This window comes from Triticum aestivum, chromosome 4A (genome assembly GCF_018294505.1).
Source record: "Triticum aestivum cultivar Chinese Spring chromosome 4A, IWGSC CS RefSeq v2.1, whole genome shotgun sequence".
Taxonomy (NCBI): domain Eukaryota; kingdom Viridiplantae; phylum Streptophyta; class Magnoliopsida; order Poales; family Poaceae; genus Triticum; species Triticum aestivum.
The window spans coordinates 294,814,344-294,831,303 of record NC_057803.1 but is presented as its reverse complement, the minus strand read 5'-3'; positions in this window follow the sequence as shown (position 1 = coordinate 294,831,303).

Below are 16,960 nucleotides of genomic sequence, written 5' to 3'. Positions count from 1 at the left end.
GCATCTCCAATAGATGATGTAAAATGGATGTAAAATTAACATCACCAAAAACCACCTGACTACAACAGATGAGGTAAAAAATGTTGACTCTGAACTTAACTGTCGAAACCGAAATTTACTGTGGAATCTGAATGCTACTACCGAAACTGAACGCAATGGTAGCAGAGAGGCACTTGACATGTAGTTTACGGAGGGCCTGCAGTTCATCTTCAACCTGCACCCCCCTGAGCCGCCAGCCACAACCGGCCGAACCGACGGCCCCAGCGCCGCCTCGCCGCCCCGAAACAACTCGCCATTGCCACCCCGGCCAGCCCTCTAGGCCCCTCGCCCCCACCCTGAACCCTAAGATTGATAGTGGGGTACCTCTCCGGCGAGCCCCCGTCCCCGCTGCGGGTGGTTCTTCCTTAACCCCTGAAAATCGACTGACCCAAAAGTCGATTCAGTTGACTGAAGTGTGGCTTAATCGGAGCAGAGCAGTAGCACGAGCGAGGGGGAGAGCAGCAGCAGCAGCTGGGCGAGCGAGCGATCGAGCGAGAGCCAGAGCAGCAGCAGCAGCGCGAGCGAGCGAGAGCCGGAGCAGCAGCAGCAGCAGATCCGGCTGGTATGGCCGCTGCCGCCAAAGGGGCCTCGCACTGGGAGAGAGCCGCCGTGGAGATGTCGCCTGCCGCACCGGCTTCAAGGTAGCCACTCCATGGGGGTGCGGGATGGAGCACCGTCGGCGCCGGGAGGTCGAGTTAAGGAGAAGGCGCGGTGAGATGAGTGTACAACATCTTTGGTGGTGCCTAGTAGGCCTCGGCTTCATCCGAGGAGTCAGTGAGGATGCTGCGGTTCCGGTGGAGCAAGTTAAGGCGGCGCTGTGGGGATGGAGCAGCCGCAATAGACGAGGCGATCATCCGGGGCAGTGAGATGGACGACGGATCCTCATCCGGGGAGGTGGACGAGGGACGTCGAGCTGTTGCGGTGGACGTCGTTGTTGGAGAAGAGGCTCCGGCTGGGCAGCGGTGACGTGGCGGACGGAGGAGGGTGGGGTTCTGCAGCTGGAGCGGAGAGGTTATGGCGGCCTGGGATTTCGAATGGCGAAAAGGGGGCGATGGGAGGGGTGAAGCATGACTTAGGGACGCGCTTATCCAAAATGTAGGGTGTGTTACAAAAGTACCCCCCACCGATTTGAACTAGCGACCCTTTCGGCTCAGGGTTAGAAGGGGGATTTCGCGTGTCGGTATTTGGCAGATGGAGGGAGTTTTCACGCGCGTTGTAATTTCGGGATAGCAAGGCACGGGTTGTGACGGCGCCAGTTTTGGGAGCACGATATCTGAATTTTCGGGATATAACAAGACGCGGGTTGAATTTTAGGGACAAGCCTAACGTGTAGTAATATTGTACTTGTATGTACCAAATCAATTCACACTTCCCTCAAACAAAAAGAAAACGAAAAAAATAAAACAATTCACACCACACAAAGAGAGAGTCTTGCCCCGTTTTACTGGATGAAAATTCGATGGTGCGGGAGTACGGATCGGAGCACAGCAGCGGAGCAGGAAAACCACGTCCAATCGGGTGTGTCTGTGGTAGAAAGTTGATGGTCGCCGCAGTTCAGCTGGCCCACATGTCATGCACACAAAGGCAGAGGAGCGGCGGGGCCGAGAGGGATGAGGGGCATGTCGGGGGGATGAGGATCCCCTAACGCGAACAATCCAACCATTCTGTCACTGACATGTGGGACCCATAAGCGTGTGTCCCACCTGTTAGCGAAGGAAAGGCAGGGCAAGGCAGTGATAGCCACGTCAGAGGATCCATGTCCATGTCAGGGGACGTCGTGCCATGGGTTGGAGCGGTGTCATGGGAATCGCGTGTGGGTGTGGCAGTGGTAGAAACAAGAAACGTGATGGTCGTCATGGTTCAACTTCCATGGACAAGCTGTCATGTCTACTGACACATGTATATCAAAACTAGAGTGTGTATATTTCAAGCACGTGAACAAGTATTATTCTACTAATTTGGATCCATTGCAACGCACGGTCTAGGACATTGGTAATAGTAGTGTCCATATCTATCTCTAGAGGCCTTCCCTCATTCATCCTTTTCTCTCACAAGATAAACTACTCATACAAATGCATCCTAGTGTTCCGTGGAATGCACGAGGATGTTTCCTTGGGGGTCTCTCCAGCGCGGCATGGCTGTAGTTGCAAGTTGACGCCCCTTGAGATGCCGACGTTGAGGGGCACTCGGATTTCCTCCGATGAGCAGGTAAGATGAGATTGATCACGTAGTAAATGCATTCTAAAGACTACTTTCGTGTCCATTTCCTAATTCTCCCCCTGCCCACTATTTCATAGGTTAGGCTTGGTGCGAGTGGAGATTGGCTTGCATATGTACAGGAGGGTACCAACATCAATTTGCAGAACATTTACAATGGTGACACCATTCCCGTAGAACCTTTGTCCAACATTGGGATCAGCCATGCAATGGGCCACCGCATGAATTGGTACGATGGAACCACGGTGAGATTGAATAAGATAGCACAAACCTTGCACATGGTGGTCAAAGGCGGACCATGTTGTCTGCGGCCAATTTGTTGCCGTATGAGTAGGAAGACGATGTGCTCCTTTCTAACCGCATCTTCACGGTGACAAACCAGGGGACTTATTTTGTATGGGACACATCCTATGATATACTCCCTCTCTCCCAGTTTATTTGTTTTGAATATTTTCGTTTTATAAGTTTCAAATTCAAATTTAGAGCTCCCCATCGCATGTTGAGATTACAATGTCCATTAAATCGTTGCGTGCATGTATAGTAAAGAAACAAATCTTGAGTTTGGCACGAGTTCGTGCTACGGGAGCACCACAAGCCCTGGCGTAGGAGTTACATTTCAGGGCCGTCGGGACTGAGCTTCAGCGCCTTACTACACCTACCTTTGAGTCAATAACACGCGAATGATAGGTGATTGGTCCACATGTAATGGTCCCGTAGGCAGAGGGGCAGTGGGACCAAGAGGGGTGAGCCGCAGGTTGGGGGACGTGTGGTTTCATGGGTTCGAGCGGCGTCGTGGGAATCGCGGGTGGCTGTGGTAGAAACTTGATGCTCGCCGCATTTTAGGTGGCCCACATGTCATGCACACAAGCTGTCATGTCTACGGACACATGCACTGCATACCGATCACTGGAAGGAGTAGTAGAGAAAGCTATATATGCGAATAAATAGTTCCCTATAGTCAAGTGGACCCACACTAATACTTTGTTCCAAAGACATGCAGACCATCGAAATAGTCCATCTATATCAATATACACCGAGAGGGAATAAATTTTTTTACAAGAGAGGAAATAGTTCATCCATCCATAATGCCCTCCTGCTGGTGTAGCCTTTTCTTCTTCTTCTTCTTCTTCTTCTTCTTCTTCTTCTTCTTCTTCTTCTTCTTCTTCTTCTTCTTCCTCTTCCTCTTCTTCTTCCTCTTCTTCTTCCTCTTCATCTTCCTCTTCTTCTTCCTCTTCTTCTTATTCTTCTTCTTCTTCTTCTTCTTCTTCTTCTTCTTCTTCTTCTTCTTCTTCTTCTTCTTCTTCTTCTTCTTCTTCTTCTTCTTCTTCTTCTTCTTCTTCTTCTTCTTCTTCTCTGTGGGAGACGGCTTCACAACAAGCTCTTTGGACCTTGCAGCTATCTCGAAACTCACACGGGCATCGAGGGAAGCATATTTTATCTGCTCATACATCAAGGGATAATTCTCCCATCCAGACGACCTTAATGCCACCGTCTCGTCACCCTTCTGAAGATTTGTACCGAGCACAAAATTTGCTACGTCGAATAGGGATGGTGTCTGTTTATCACAATCTTCTACATGAATTTTGATTCTGGTTTGTAGGTCAGCGATGCTTTTCAAATCAAGGTTGTACAGCACCAGCTTCTGTTTGTCCCCTTCGATGGCTGCCCCACAGAAGTATACGTCCTCCCGAGACAAGAAATCATGAAGCTCACGTGGTATGGAGGGAGAGTGTATGATGTGGTACACCAAAACATCATCTTCGTGGTACAGCTGAAGGACGGCGGCATGCTGGATCTTCTCAGGGGCACGCTCCGTGTACTCGGAGTCGAGACCGATGACCTTGGTCTCTACCTTTTCGAGGGAGTTGGATACATTGTTGATCCACTGCCGAACAACCCATGGGAGGACGGTGACGGTGGCAACTATGCGCATCGAGCCTTCGACGAGGACATGTTGGACGCTAAAAACCTGCATCTTGATCTCTTCCGCCATTTGGAACCGCTGGAGTAGAGGGCTACGGTTTGGAGAATTAGGATTAGATGGCTAGTCTAACTGAAGTAGTAGATGATTATTTAAAGAGGTTAAAACAATGTGAACGCAGTGGAGTTTGGATGCAAATGAAGATGAAGGGGAGGTGAAGAAACCAAGGAGAATCGGTTCCCAATGGAGAAGTAAATGGGAGAAGTGGCATGCAGGTAGTTGATTAGATGGCTAGGTAGACTAATCGAAAAAGCTATGCGGGTAGACTGATGAGTCGTACCTATTCGTGTACGTGCCCATCCTTCCTGATAGGTGGGACCTATGCAAATAGATTAAAAATGTGTCATAGTTTTTTTGAGCGTGTGAGTGGGAGACACAACATTCTCCATTTTTATTTTCACTTTTTAGTTTTACATGTAGATTTTGACCCCAAAAAAAACATGGTCTTTTTAACACTTTTCAGTTTGCATTATCGTGGATATAGAACATGGATCTCTGAATAATTTAAATATTCTGAATAATTCAATAATTGACAGAGGCATAACAATTGAAATGTAGCTTCAAATGTCAAATATTAGTGTCCTGGATATAGAACATGGATCAGTTTTCAGTTTGCGTAACACTTTTCAGTTTGCATTATCCTTCTCTGAATAATTCAAATGTCCTGGATATAGAACATGGATAACACTGTATATTTAGTGTAGAATCTTTTTAGTACTTTGAATTTTGGCCACTACTTCTGCTGTTTAGTAACTTTTCTGAATTTTGGCCACTACTACAGTAAGTTCAAGTGAGTAACTATAGTAACTTCAAGTGAGTAACTCCATTTCTCATTTTTTACATAAAACTAACCATGATATTTGTTCCTCTGTTCTGGTCATAATTATAATCTAATTGTGAACCCTTAATCATTCTCATAATATTTACATGATGCACAATTATACTGCCGTCAAAACTACTCCATACGCACACTGTCGAAACTGACAATATGGTGGTGGGGGTGGGAATAAATGTTGAGTATTGGTGCATTTTCTTTGCTTGCAAAATTCAGATTGAATTTCACTACCAAAAGAAAAGAAGTGGAGATTAAATGTTGCTTTCCACTTACTTCACCTGCGTGTAACTTTTTTGGTGCATTTTCCGCAGAACCTATGTGTAGCTGTAGCATACAGGCCAGTTCATCAACTGCTCGAAGAAGAAAAGAAGGTAGCATTTCCTTGCCTTTAGCATACAGGCCAGTTCACTTAATGTCCTCTGGTCCTATATTTCTGAGAACATCCAAGTTTTTACTTATCACTTTGCTAGCATTCACAAGTCTATTGAAGCATGCATGTCTTTGTGAATCTTGCTGTCTACTCCAAGTAGATGGTGTGTAGCCTGGCAAAGGATATTAGTAGTTGGTGCATTCTAAGTTTAAAACCACTCTAGATTTACAAGTGTTTACTGAAGATGACAAGTGTTTATTCAGTTCTAAATTTGAAGTAACTAGTAGACGAACAATATGCATATTTTTCTGTATATGAAGAAGATAAACCTAGCTAATTCAAATAATTCCAATTTTAGGGACATGTTTTTATCAACTCTTAGTTAAGGGGTTATGGAAGTTTTCAGTTTTCATTTTTGTGCTGCTTGAATTGATTCTACAGGAATATTTAGGGAAGAGTCATGGCTATGCCTAGCTCTCTGTAAAATGAATGACTGAAATTGGACAATTGGAAACTTTAGGTATGTTTGCAATTGGATAAATGGTGTATAAATCCAAATAAAGCAAATAAATTCAAATGATTCAAATAAATCCAAATAAACATGATTGATCTTCATTTTGCATAAACCTGGTTGAGTATTATAGAGTAATTGACAACAAATTGACCTGGTTGGAATTCATACAGCAACAGTAACAGTTAACTGAACTTCTTTTGCGTGCATTTATCACTCCAGAAAACTTTCAGTAACAAGTGAGCAGCCTCTGCATTTTCTCAGTGAACTTTTGAGTGCATTTATCACTTGTTGGAGTATGCTACAGCTTCTGCAAATCACAAACTCCTTTAGTTTACATCTCAGTTTTAGCAAACACTACAGTTTCAGTAAAGGAGTCATAACTGAATTACATGCACTATAGTTTCTCTACAGTATTGGAACACTGAACATTTTCAGTTAACTATAGCAAGAAAAACTTCCAAAAACTAGCAGATCTCCAAGAATGCCAAGAGTATTACTCAATGAATTTGATGGCATCAAACTAAATTTTCACTATAATCTGTTCATCATTTAGCAGCAGTGTACAACCTTTGTCCTGGATTATCTCTCTAGCTTTGTATCCCCCGACTGAATTTTCTCCGCCTGTACTGAGAATAGCAAATTCAGACTCACAGCAACAAATTGAACAGCAGCAGCAGCAGAGGCAGGCGGGGCAAACTCACCAGCACAGGCGGGAGTGGCAGCAGAGGAGAGGCAGGGGAAAAGGCAAAAGCAGCATCAGAGCTCCACGACGCCAGCGTCATCCACCAGTAGCAGCATGAGAGGCGGGAGTGGACGGAATTGTCCACGGCGCCGGCGGCCGAAGCGGATGAAATCGGAGGCGCGGGTGGGCGGCGAGGGTGGCTGAACGTGGGCGGCGACCTTCAACGGGGCCGGCGGCATAGCTTGAGGAGGGCGCCGGCGTAGGTCGCCTTCACGGCGGGCGGTGCACGTGGTTAGCCGCGGCACAGGTGCAAGCGGGCGGCGGCGCTGTTGTTGGTCGCGGGCTGGGCCACGGTTCTGGTGTTGGTCGCGGCGCAGATCCAGGCGGGCGGCGGCGCAGGTGGGTAGCCGGCGATGGCTGCAAGGCGCGGGCAACGGGGGAGGAGGAAGGAAGGAGATGGACTTCTTTGTGACGTGTTTAAAACTCTGTGGGTTTTTTTTGCAAAAAAAAAACAAATACACTACCCTGTGGACAACTTTTCCCAGACGGAGGGAGTACTAGTTAAATCCGAGCTATGGGTGTGAAGCACTGATATGCCAGTACATTTGATTGTGACCTGTTCTAATTTTGTACCTGAACTTTTTTTAGAAAGGGTTGTACGTCAACTTAATGTGCTAGCAGAACTTATTGTGTTGTCTGTCTGTTTTCTTTGCACAACATTCAAGATATTTCCCCGTCATTGATAAAGACGATGAACCATTATGTACGACATCGTTGGTTTCAACATAGCCCTTCTCGTAGCGATCCACTGCTTCCATCATGATTGTGCCGCCTGCGTGAAATTTTTGTATGCAAGTTCAGTGTGCTATGATGTTCTATATGATTGTGTCAACTATATAAGTTTTTACTGAGCATCAGCAATGCATATGGCTGAAAGATGTATTTATGAGTATCAACCGATGGGTCTGTCTCTCTCTCTCTCTCTCTCTCACACACACACACACACACGCACACACACGCGCAGACGCACAAGTGGGACCCGTTGAATTATTTATTTGCTCGTGACAGCTTTTAATTAGGTTCCACTGTAATCTAACTTTTTTTTAAGTTACTAATTGAGCTCAGTGACTTCAAAAAGTTGTACATAAGCCTTGTTTGGGCCTTTCCGGCGTCGCTGAATGTGGGCTGAGTAACCATGTTAGGTTGTACTGTACTACACAGGCCTTTTTTTCAACATCAGCAATGCAATTGGGCCGACAGTTGTACACAATATCCGGGTCAACTTGTTATTCTCCGCCCCGCTGGGCTGCAAACTTTCCTAGGAGGTATGCATTAGGCTTAACAAGAAAATGGACTTTAAGAAATAATAAATGGGATGTAATTATAATAACTGGACAGTTACTATGCACGAAAGAGGTAATTAGTTTGAAAAATATATTATGTTTGGAATTTGAAAATTTTAATTTCAATACTTGTTGCGCACGCAATATTTCGTTGGATTTGAACGTAATACAACTTTATTTTGAAATTATATTTGACCTGACTAGAAATTTTGGATAAAAATATTTCGGATCCCATCAAAATGTGGGAATTTTTTTGAATTCTGTTTTGAGCGGTTGTTTGAAATTATTAATCGTTTTCCTAGCTAGAAGTTGGGCTGTACTTTTAACAAACTGTAAATGGGCTGTAGTAAATTTCATTAGAATTAAAAAATGGGTTGTACATTCTTACAAATCGCAAATGGGCTATATGTTCTCTGCCAAATCCGAGCTGTGGGCCTACTAAGTTGACACGTACCAAGGACATTGTCAACTTAGTCAATATAAACGATTCTAGCTGCAGTGATCGTACGATGTCCATCCAACGGCCGTAGTGCTTCTTCAACCTCTGGTCTTCTTGCTCCAGCCGCCCAAAGCAGCGCCGGTCGTGTCGCGTGCTCCTGCCTCCTGTGGCCGGCTGTGATGCCGCGGAGGCCTCACCGCCGCGTACTACTCCCACCGCTGGCCAGGCCATCCCTCTACTCACCCACACCCCTTATTATTCTGCGGCGACGGCGGCCTCACAACGCAGCCGAACCAGTGAACCCTCGTACTCCTCTCCGCACGGGCTTCCGCTGCTGCGTCTTCCCCGGCTCCGCGTCGTCCCCTTCCTAGGCCTCATCGTCGTCCAGAGCACCGCCCTGGTGCTCTCGGTGCGGCGTGGTTAATGTGGTCAACGACCGACTTCCATCAGAAGAGTACTGTACGTGGAGAGGCTGATAGCTGGGTCCAGGCGGCCGCAAGGAAGTGCCTCCTTATTACGCGCAAAATAATTATTCCTCCACCTGACAGTAGGGACCCACCGGACGGGCCACCTTATTTCGCGAAAAAACGTTTCCCCCTTGACTGCTGGGACCCACCGGACGGGCTAGCGTATTTCGCGAAAAAAACGTTCCCCCCGCTGTCAGCTCGGACCCACTGGAAGTGCCTCCTTATTACGCACAAAAAATGAATACTCCCCCTGCTAGCTAGGACCCACCATGGTGGGAGGCTGACTTGTGGGCCTACTAAGTTGACTGGGACGTGGACCTTTGTCAACTTTAGTGAATATGAACGATTCTAGCTCTAGTAACCGTACGATGTCCATCCAACGGCCGTAGTGCTTCTTCAACCTCTGGTCTTCTTGCTCCAGTCGCCCAAAGCAGCACCGGTCGTGCCGCATGCTCCTACCTCCCGTGGCCGGCTGTGCTGCTGCGGAGGCCTCACCGCCCCCTACTATTCCCACCGCTGGCCAGGCCCTGCAGCGACGGCAGCCTCACAACGCAGCCGAACCAGTGAACCCTCGTACTCCTCTCCGCGCGGGCTTCCACTGCCGCGTCTTCCCCGGCTCCCTGTCGTCCCCTTCCTAGGCCTCGCCGTCATCCACCGCCCTGGTGCTCTCGGCGTGGCGTGGTCAACGTGGTCAAGGAACGACTTCCATCGGACGTGGACTATACGTGGAGAGGCTGACAGTTGGGTCCACAACCGCAGCAAGGAAGTGCCTCCTTATTACGCAGAAAATAATGATTCCTCCACCTGACAGCTGGGACCCACCGGACGGGCCACTGTATTTCGCGAAAAAAACGTTTCCCCTGTCTGCTGGGACCGACCAGCTACATCTTCGCACGCAAGGAAGTGCGTCCGAAAAAAATACGATTCGCCCCCCTGACTACTGGGACCCACCAGCTACATCTTCTCAGGCTAGGAAGTGCCTGACAGTCGGGACTCACCTAGTCGAAGCGTACGTAGCATCGTCATTCTGGTCGCGAACGTATATGTACATATATACTGGTGGATGTAGGGCGCGCATGTGTCGTAGTAGAGGCGCGTACGTGTCGTAGTAGAGGCACGCACGTAGCATGTACACCTACGTACAGCGGCTAGGGTGCAAGAAAGAAAATACGGCCACGTATGTGTACATAAGGGTGGGGTCTCGAATGCCTACTCGGGCATACGTACGGCCAGGGCTCGTGTACATGGCTGGTCGGAACAGAGAAACAACATCGTCGTCGTGTTCATGGGGAGGCAATGGAATGCGTCGTGTTCATGGGGAGGCAACAGAATGCGTCGTGTTCATCGGGAGGCAACGGAACGCGTGGGAGCCAACCGGCTGGGTCGGAACGGAATGCGTGGTCGTGTTCATCGAGAGGGCTTGGACGGAACAGGCGATGGAAACGAGGCCTGGCGTACCACACAACGGAGGAAACGGACCTCCTACATTCAGAACGGGGTCCTGTTGATCGGGAGGGGTCTGGCGTACCGCAAAACGGAGGAGACGGACCTCCTACGGTCGAAACGGGGATCCTGTTGATCGGGAGGGGTGTGGCTGTTGGGGAACGTTGGAGAAAACAAAAATTTTCCTACGGTTTCACCAAGATCCATCTATGAGTTCATCAAGCAACGAGTGATTAGATGCATCTACGTACCTTGTAGATCGCGAGCGGAAGCGTTCAAAGAACGGGGATGAGGTAGTCGTACACGACGTGATCCAAATCACCGGAGATCCTATCACCGAACGGACGGCACCTCTGCGTTCAACACACGTACGGAACAGCCACGTCTCCTCCTTCTTGATCCAGCAAGGGGGAAGGAGAGGTTGAGGGAGATGGCACCAGCAGTAGCACGACGGCGTGGTGTTGATGGAGCTACAGTACTCCGGCAGGGCTTCGCCAAGCACTATGGAGGAGGAGGAGGTGTTGGAGAGGGAGAGGGAGGCAACAAAAGGCAAAGGTAAGAAGTCCCCCATATCCCCCACTATATATAGGAGGGCCAAGGGGGGGGCCGGCCCTAGGAGATCTAATCTCCTAGGGTGGTGCGGCCAAGGGGGAGGAATCCCTCCTCCCCAAGGCACCTAGGAGGTGCCTTCCCCTCCTAGGACTCTTCCTCCTTGAAACCCTAGGCGCATGGGCCTCTTGGGGCTGGTTCCCTTGGCCCATGTAGGCCAAGGCGCACCCCCTACAGCCCATGTGCCCCCCCGGGACAGGTGGCCCCACCCGGTTGACCCCCGGGACCCTTCCGGTGGTCCCGGTACAATACCGATGACCCCGAAACTTGTCCCGATGGCCGAAATAGGACTTACCATATATAAATCTTTACCTCTGGACCATTCCGGAACTCCTCGTGACGTCCGGGATCTCATCCGGGACTCCGAACAACATTCGGGTTACTGCATATACATATCCCTACAACCCTAGCGTCACCGAACCTTAAGTGTGCAGACCCTACGGGTTCGGGAGACATGCAGACATGACTGAGATGACTCTCCGGTCAATAACCAACAGCGGGATCTGGATACCCATGTTGGCTCCCACATACTCCATGATGATCTCATCGGATGAACCATGATGTCGAGGATTCAAGCAACCCCGTATACAATTCCCTTTGTCAATCGGTATGTTACTTGCCCGAGATTCGATCGTCGGTATCCCAATACCTCGTTCAATCTCGTTACCGGCAAGTCACTTTACTCGTACCGTAATGCATGATCCAGTGACCAGACACTTGGTCACTTTGAGCTCATTATGATGATGCATTACCGAGTGGGCCCAGTGATATCTCTCCGTCTCACGGAGTGACAAATCCCAGTCTTGATCCGTGTCAACCCAACAGACACTTTCGGAGATACCTGTAATGCAACTTTATAGTCACCCAGTTACGTTGTGACGTTTGGTACACCCAAAGCACTCCTACGGTATCCGGGAGTTACACGATCTCATGGTCAAAGGAAAAGATACTTGACATTGGAAAACTCTAGCAAATGAACTATACGATCTTGTGCTATGTTTAGGATTGGGTCTTGTCCATCACATCATTCTCCTAATGATGTGATCCCGTTATCAATGAGATCCAATGTCCATAGTCAGGAAACCATGACTATCTGTTGATCAACGAGCTAGTCAACTAGAGGCTTACTAGGGACATGTTGGTGTCTATTATTCACACGTGTATTACGATTTCCGGATAATACAGTTATAGCATGAATAAAGACAATTATCATGAACAAAGAAATATAATAATGATACTTTTATTATTGCCTCTAGGGCATATTTCCAACAGTCTCCCACTTGCACTAGAGTCAATAATCTAGTTACATTGTTATGAATCGAACACCCATGGAATTCTGGTGTTGCTCATGTTTTGCCCTAGGGAGAGGTTTAGTCAACGGATCTGCTACATTCAGGTTCGTATGTACTTTACAAATCTCTATGTCTCCATCTTGAACATTTTCACGAATGGAGTTGAAGCAACGCTTGATGTGCCTTGTCTTCTTGTGAAACCTAGGCTCCTTGGCAAGTGCAATAGCTCCAGTGTTGTCACAGAAGAGTTTGATTGGCCCCGACGCATTGGGTATGACTCCTAGGTCGGTGATGAACTCCTTCACCCATATTGCTTCATGTGCTGCCTCCGAGGCTGCCATGTACTCCGCTTCACATGTAGATCCCGCCACGACGCTCTGCTTGCAGCTGCACCAGCTCACTGCTCCACCATTCAACATATACATGTATCCGGTTTGTGACTTAGAGTCATCCAGATCTGTGTCGAAGCTAGCGTCGACGTAACCCTTTACAACGAGCTCTTCGTCACCTCCATAAACGAGAAACATGTCCTTTGTCCTTTTTAGGTACTTCAGGATATTCTTGACCGGTGTCCAGTGTTCCTTGTCGGGATTACTTTGGTGCCTTCCTACCAAACTTACGGCAAGGTTTACATCAGGTCTGGTACACAGCATGGCATACATAATAGACCCTATGGCTGAAGCATAGGGGATGACACTCATCTCTTCTTTATCTTTTGCCGTGGTCGGGCATTGAGCCGAGCTCAATCTCACACCTTGCAAAATAGGCAAGAACCCTTTCTTGGACTGATCCATTTTGAACTTCTTCAAAATCTTATCAAGGTATGTGCTTTGTGAAAGACCTATGAGGCATCTCGATCTATCCCTATAGATCTTGATGCCTAATATATAAGCAGCTTCACCAAGGTCCTTCATTGAAAAACTCTTATTCAAGTAGGCCTTGATGCTGTCCAAGAGTTCTATATCATTTCCCATCAAAAGTATGTCATCTACATATAGTATGAGAAATGCTACAGAGCTCCCACTCACTTTCTTGTAAACGCAGGCTCCTCCATAAGTCTGCGTAAACCCAAACGCTTTGATCATCTCATCAAAGCGAATGTTCCAACTCCGAGATGCTTGCACCAGCCCATAAATCGAGCGTTGGAGCTTGCACACCTTGTCAGCATTCTTAGGATCGACAAAACCTTCCGGCTGCATCATATACAATTCTTCCTTAAGGAAACCATTAAGGAATGCCGTTTTGACGTCCATTTGCCATATTTCATAATCATAAAATGCAGCAATTGCTAACATGATTCGGACGGACTTTAGCTTCGCTACCGGTGAGAAAGTCTCATCGTAGTCAACCCCTTGAACTTGTCGATAACCCTTAGCGACAAGCCGAGCTTTATAGATGGTCACATTACCATCCGCGTCTGTCTTCTTCTTAAAGATCCATTTATTTTCTATGGCTCGCCGCTCAACGGGCAAGTCAGTCAAAGTCCATACTTCGTTTTCATACATGGATCCTATCTCGGATTTCAAGGCTTCTAGCCATTTGTCGGAATCCGGGCCCGCCATCGCTTCTTCATAGTTCGAAGGTTCACCATTGTCTAACAACATGATTTCTAGGACAGGGTTGCCGTACCACTCTAGTGCGGAACGTGTCCTTGTGGACCTTCGAATTTCAGTAGGAGCTTGATCAGAAGTATCTTGATCATCATCATTAACTTCCTCTCTAGTCGGTGCAGGCACCTCAGGAACATTTTCTTGAGTTGCGCGATTTTCCGGTTCAAGAGGTAATACTTCATCAAGTTCTACTTTCCTCCCACTTACTTCTTTCGAGAGAAACTCTTTCTCCAGAAAGAATCCATTCTTGGCAACAAAGATCTTGCCTTCGGATCTGAGGTAGAAGGCATACCCAACAGTTTCTTTAGGGTATCCTATGAATACGCGCCTTTCCGACTTGGGTTCGAGCTTTTCAGGTTGAAGTTTCTTGACATAAGCATCGCATCCCCAAACTTTTAGAAACGACAACTTAGGTTTCTTACCAAACCATAATTCAAATGGTGTCGTCTCAACGGATTTCGACGGAGCCCTATTTAAAGTGAATGCGGCAGTCTCTAAAGCATACCCCCAAAAAGATAGCGGTAAATCGGCAAGAGACATCATAGATCGTACCATATCTAATAGAGTGCGATTACGACGTTCGGACACACTATTACGCCGAGGTGTTCCAGGCGGCGTGAGTTGTGAAACTATTCCACATTTTCTTAAGTGTGTGCCAAATTCGTGACTCAAGTATTCTCCTCCACGATCTGATCGTAGAAACTTGATTTTCCTGTCACGTTGATTCTCAACCTCACTCTGAAATTCCTTGAACTTTTCAAAGGTTTCAGACTTGTGTTTCATTAAGTAGACATACCCATATCTACTCAAGTCATCAGTGAGGGTGAGAACATAACGATAGCCACCGCGAGCCTCAACACTCATTGGACCGCACACATCAGTATGTATGATTTCCAATAAGTTGGTTGCTCGCCCCATTGTTCCTGAGAACGGAGTCTTGGTCATCTTACCCATGAGGCATGGTTCGCACGTGTCAAATGATTCATAATCAAGAGACTCTAAAAGTCCATCTGCATGGAGCTTCTTCATGCGTTTGACACCTATGTGACCAAGGCGGCAGTGCCACAAGTATGTGGGACTATCATTATCAACCTTACATCTTTTGGTACTCACACTATGAATATGTGTACCATTACGCTCGAGATTCATTAGGAATAAACCATTCACCATAGGAGCATGACCATAAAACATATCTCTCATATAAATGGAACAACCATTATTCTCGGATTTAAATGAGTGGCCATCTCGAATTAAACAAGATCCCGATACAATGTTCATGCTCAAAGCTGGCACTAAATAACAATTATTAAGGTTTAAAACTAATCCCGAAGGTAAATATAGAGGTAGCGTGCCGACGGCGATCACATTGATCTTGGAACCATTCCCGACGCGCATCGTCACCTCGTCCTTTGCCAGTCTCCGCTTATTCCGCAGCCCCTGCTTTGAGTTACAAATGTGACCAACTGCACCGGTATCAAATACCCAGGAGCTACTACGGGTACTAGTAAGGTACACATCAATTACATGTATATCATATATACCTTTTGTTTTGCCGGCCTTCTTGTCCGCTAAGTATTTGGGGCAGTTCCGCTTCCAGTGACCACTTCCCTTGCAATAAAAGCACTCAGTCTCGGGTTTGGGTCCATTCTTTGGCTTCTTCCTAGTAGCTTGCTTACCGGGCGCGGCAACTCCCTTGCCGTCCTTCTTGAAGTTCTTTTTACCCTTGCCCTTCTTGAACTTAGTGGTTTTATTGACCATCAACACTTGATGTTCTTTCTTGACTTCTACCTCTGCTGATTTCAGCATTGCAAATACCTCAGGAATGGTCTTTTCCATCCCCTGCATATTGAAGTTCATCACAAAGCTCTTGTAGCTTGGTGGAAGCGACTGGAGGATTCTGTCAATGACCGCATCATCCGGGAGATTAACTCCCAGCTGAGTCAAGCGGTTATGTAACCCAGACATAGTGAGTATGTGCTCACTGACAGAACTATTTTCCTCCATCTTACAGCTAAAGAATTTGTCGGAGACTTCATATCTCTCGACCCGGGCATGAGCTTGAAAAACCATTTTCAGCTCTTCGAACATCTCATATGCTCCATGTCTCTCAAAACGCTTTTGGAGCCACGTCTCTAAGCTGTAAAGCATGCCGCACTGAACGAGGGAGTAGTCATCAGCACGTGTCTGCCAAGCGTTCATAACGTCTTGGTTCTGTGGAATGGGTGGATCACCTAGCGGTTCTTGTAGGACATAATCTTTCTTGGCAGCTATGAGGATGATCCTCAGGTTCCGGACCCAGTCCATATAGTTGCTGCCATCGTCTTTCAGCTTGGTTTTTTCTAGGAACGCGTTGAAGTTGAGGACTAAATTGGCCATTTGATCTACAAGACATATTGCAAAGATTTTTAGACTAAGTTCATGATAATAAAGTTCATCTAATCAAATTATTCAATGAACTCCCACTTAGATAGACATCCCTCTGCTAGTCATCTAAGTATAACACGATCCGAGTGAACTAGGCCGTGTCTGATCATCACGTGAGACGGACTAGTCAACGTCGGTGAACATCTTCATGTTGATCGTATCTTCTATACGACTCATGCTCGACCTTTCGGTCTTCTGTGTTCCGAGGCCATGTCTATACACATGCTAGGCTCGTCAAGTCAACCTAAGTGTTTTGCATGTGTAAATCTGTCTTACACCCGTTGTATGTGAACGTAAGAATCAAACACCCGATCATCACGTGGTGCATTGAAACAACGAACTGTCGCAACGGTGCACAGTTAGGGGGAACACTTTCTTGAAATTATTATGAGGGATCATCTTATTTACTACCGTCGTTCTAAATAAACAAGATGCAAAACATGATAAACATCAAATGCAATCAAATAATAATAGTGACATGATATGGCCAATATCACATAGCTCCTTTGATCTCCATCTTGGGGCTCCATGATCATCTTGTCACCGGCATGACACCATGATCTCCATCATCATGATCTCCATCATTGTGTCTCCATGAAGTTACTCGCCAACTATTCCTTCTACTGCTATGGCTAACGCGTTTAGCAATAAAGTAAAGTAATTTACATGGCGTTTCTCAATGACACGCAGGTCAT